We start from the raw sequence: 4,690 nt of genomic DNA on the forward strand, positions 1-4,690 counted from the left end.
CTTTTGGTTTGTTATTACGCTTTTTCTGTGTATTCATTGCATCTAGGTGTTTAAGAATTGAGTAATAACACCACTATCCATTGCAGTACAATATAGGACTAAATTACATCTTTCTTTTTGGGCTCAGCTTGCATTAGGAGAATATTAATGAGTATACCTTTGTGGTATGGAGCATAATAATTTTCTGTCCCTGTTAATAATTGTTTTCGTGTCTAGTGAGCGAGAAAAATACTACTGAAACCTTAATCCAGTGCACCATTAGGAAGTTGTTATTAATGAGTTTCAGCTGTACACTATGCATCTTCATTATCTGAGTAGGTACAGTAATTGTTAATTTCAGATGTTCAGCCTATTTTAACATAGCTTTTTGGACATATTTGAGTTACAGTGGAAATGAGCCAATAAACAGAGTGATTAGGGCAGTCTTTTGGTGTATCATCAGTACTGCTTCAGTTAGATAGAATGGTGTACTTTCTGGGCTACGGATTTGGCACTTTAAATCATTGTGTTAATATATGAATCCTTCACTTCTGTATTCACAGGATTTAGGTTGTTTTTAATCCTTCTTTCCATACCTGTAATGCTCTGAAATATAACGGGCTCTAATAATGGGCAGACCATCAAACCAGCTACACAGCACAGATATACCTGCAGGCATGTACAGGAGGATATTTTTCTTAGCGAACCATCTTTTGGTTTCAGTTCTTTTTGAGTTCTTAGCATCTTTTCTGAGACTAATGAACCTTTTCTATTTTGGAAAGTATTTTTGTCTGAAATACTGAAATATTTGTGGTTAATTACATATAGACTGCTGTGTGTGACTGCAGTATCGGCTGCTACTGACTTTTAGTTGTGAAATACTGGTTTAAACTGTGTTGAGTGAATTGGCTATAGAGAGTAAATAGAGCAAGGACATCATATGCATAGAGGCCTGGAACCTGAAGAGAAACCGTCTACCTCTATGAAATCCAACAAATGAAGTGATGGTAAGCAGAAAAGCGCCTGGACTTCACCAGCAATACAATTTGAGCAGAGAGGTATTGCTGAAAGCCCTTTCCTCACCAATTTTTGTGTTGGTTTTGCTTGCAGAGGAAATGCCTGTGGGTGCTCGTGATTCGTGCCCAGAGGCTCTTCAAAATGTGCTGGGGAGATGAGATGCCTGATGAGCTAGGTGTTGTGAAGTTCTAGGCAGCTGCTGAGAATTGACTGCAAGTTTGGGGCTTTGTTGCTTACATTTTAAATGTAATCTATGCTTGAACAGGAGTCAAGACTTATACTGGACTTGGTCCCGAACTAGTAAAGGTTGGCTGCAGAGAAAAAGGTACTTTTATGTGTTACAGAATTCTTAGTGATTGATATTTAACCCAGTCCTAGTATCAGTTTCCTAGGAATAATTATAGTAATTACTATAGTGTATGTTATAACATGAAAACCGGTTTTAATAGTTATAAAAAAAAAAATAAATCTTATCCCTCTCATGAAAACAAGCCTTAATTAATCTCACAAAGTGAATTGCAAATGCACCCGGGCAGTTGTCAGTGTTCTTTGTAACCTACTTCATTTTTTAAAAAAAATACACCTAAAAGTTACATCCCTGTGGTCGAATTAGGAGCTAGAAGCTTTAATTAAAAGAAAATTAAATACAAAATGCTATTCCTTCTATGATAGCTTTCCCATAGAATTCCCTATATTGGAATTTAACTACTGAAGTTTATATTAGAGTACTGCTAACAAAGTTGCAGAAGTGCGAGACCACCAGTGAATAACAGTTGTTTCTCTGGTTTATATTTTTATATTCCATATACTCTTATACTCAATATGTTCTGCTGCACTTCTTACGCCTGTACAGAATTTATTCTTGAAGTGAAACTCCTGTTCCTGTTTGGTGACTGGTCTTGTAACTGTTAATGGCACTCAAGCGAGAGTCTCCAGCTTTGGTGGTGAGCAGCGTTTGGTATATATAGTGCTCATTCTTTTGTCAGAATTCATTGTAAAACAACTCAACATGTGAATGGCATGTTGTTTTTCTTTGGATGAACCCAGACTTCCTGGAGAGAAGTGCTTTTAAAAGTGGTTTATCAGAACAGCACTTTTGTAACTGTTCTCTCTCTGGTTGCAGGTGTAGCCTGCAGCTGGATTTTGGGTGCTTGGGGGCTGCTCACGCAAGGCTGGGGAGCACAGCGTGGGGAGGCCTCCTCCTGATCATCGAGTGTTTAACATGGCAACTAGAACACCATCCTCCTGCAGTTTAATGGTGTGAATGGGGCATCACATCCAAATTTCATGCTGGTGCTGTTAAAATGCTTTTGAAAGTGGCCTTTTTCTGCACAGAGCTTGCGCTGCATGGCACAGGGGCACCCTGGTGGCTCTGTAATTTAAGAATTTGCACCAAGTATGTGTATGGGCTTTACCGTCCTGTAACTAGTTTTGGTTAGGTTCGATTGCGTCTAAGGAGCTTCAAGAACTGTTAGCTCCCAGCTGCCTTGGCGGAGGGAATGATGTGTGGGTGGAGGCTGCCTCTGTGTGGTAGGAGAATGTACATTGCAGGAATGTTTCTGGCCTGCGATCCCCTTGTGCCTTAGCCAGCGTCAGTCAGGAAATCTGCAGCTATGTACAACACGCCTGGAAAACGTTTCAGCCATATGGCTGAAACCTTAATTCAAGGGGCTGCTGGGGAGCATGGCTGGTATGCTGCTGCAGCCCTTCCGTAGGAATACAGGATCCCTCTGCCTCTGGAATGGGCTGCTGTTACTGGGGAAAATGTGTGGAATGGAAGATGATTGTAATGGAAGATGATCTTGTAATGAGATGCAGTTGAGGTCAGTAAATTCATCAAGGGATGGTAAGTGCTGCTGGAAGTTACGCAGTGGATACCTGTAACCACTGTAGATACTGGCTCTTATTTCAGAGCTCTGTATATGCGTTCTTTCATACGTGTTGCCTTCTATGAATGCAATTCTTGGCACTCCTCCCAAAGTCACTTTTCTTAACTGCTAATAGAAAAGTGCTGAAAAACAGGTCAGGAACTCAAGTCTGTAAATAAGAATGATTTGGGTAATTCGGTTCAGTGGCGTTCCCATCTGCCTAAAGCTGAGTGTGTGATGCTGTGCTGGGAAACCTCCTAGGCACTAGGCATGTTTTGCACAGAAGGAAAGAAAGGCAATGAAGTGTCAGAGCTATAGCCTGCCAGGTGAATTAGGAAGTGATATCTTGAGCTTTTATGGCTGCAAAAGATGGCAACTTTTTTACCGGTGGAGAATTATTTGACACTGGTGTTGTGGTTTCTTTGGTGTAACATATTCTGCTTGTTTGTATTTTTCTCTTTTTTTTTTTTGCTTTCTTATCCTTGCCTGTCTCAAGATTTCAGGTAGAACCTTCCTGTATTTTAATATTCGGATATAAGGAAAAAAAGAATTAACCATAATTTCAGTTTGGGAACAGGTTGCCAGTGAGATTGAGGCACTCTATCCTCAGAGCTCTTCAGGACTTGACTAATCTGAGAGAAACCTGATCTGATTTTGATCTGCTCTTAGCAACAGGTTGGACTAGAGGACATGCAGGGATCTGTCCCAACCTGAACTAGTCTCTGCTTTTAAGTGACACAGTGGTGAAGTGTTAGCGGGTAGAGAAAGCTGTTAGCAAATAGGGTGCAGAAGAGCACTTTGGCCAAAATGGGAGTCCTGCTGTGGTGATTAACTGCTACATGCCATTAACTGCATTTAATAACTTTGCCAACAGATAACAGTCACCCCTGTTACCCTCTCCGTGCTTGAATAAGAAATGCTTCTGAAACACTATGGAGTATCCTGTTTTCTAAAGGCAAGTGTCATATGCAAGCTGAGGTAGGTAATGCAATAGTGTTTTTAAATTAAAAATTAATCTGGCAATATATGAACATTGGTTAAAGGATTCTGGCAATCCGAGGAGAAATTTGATGCAGTTAACGATTTTAATTAGGGGAGTATTTCACAGAAAGTAATCGGAAAGATACAGTATCTCATTTCACAGTACCCAGGCAGAAACAGAGGAAAGCAGTGAGTTTTTTTCTTCAGTAGTTCCAGGCAGCCAATTCAGATGCTGCTATACAGAGTTATTCAAGGAGCATTCAATGAACACAGGCTTAAAAAACTTGGTCAGTGTTCTCCTTTTCTCCTGACGCATGTGGTCAGTGGGAGGAGATTCCCTTTCCAACCCAGGGAAACTTGGGAGTGGCTAGCAAAATTAAGAGGAGAAGAGACAGATGTCTTGGCTTGTATCAGAAACAGCGTGACCAGCAGGTCCAGGGAGGTTATTCTCCCTCTGTGCTTGGTACTGGTGAGACTGCACCTCGAATCCTGTGTTCAGCTCTGGGCCCCTCACCACAAGAAGGATGTTGAGGCTCTGGAGCGAGTCCAGGGAAGAGCAACAAAGCTGGTGAGGGGGCTGAAGAACAGGCCTTATGAGGAGTGGCTGAGAGAGCTGGGGTTGTTTAGCCTGGAGAAGAGGAGGCTGAGGGGAGACCTCATTGCTCTCTACAACTACCTGAAAGGAGGTTGTGGAGAGGAGGGTGCTGGCCTCTTCTCCCAAGTGACAGGGGACAGGACGAGAGGGAATGGCCTCAAGCTCTGCCAGGGGAGGTTCAGGCTGGACATTAGGAAAAAAATTTTCACGGAAAGGGTCATTGGGCACTGGCAGAGGCTGCCCAGGGAGG

This window comes from Phaenicophaeus curvirostris, chromosome 9 (genome assembly GCF_032191515.1).
Source record: "Phaenicophaeus curvirostris isolate KB17595 chromosome 9, BPBGC_Pcur_1.0, whole genome shotgun sequence".
Classification (NCBI taxonomy): Eukaryota; Metazoa; Chordata; class Aves; order Cuculiformes; family Cuculidae; genus Phaenicophaeus; species Phaenicophaeus curvirostris.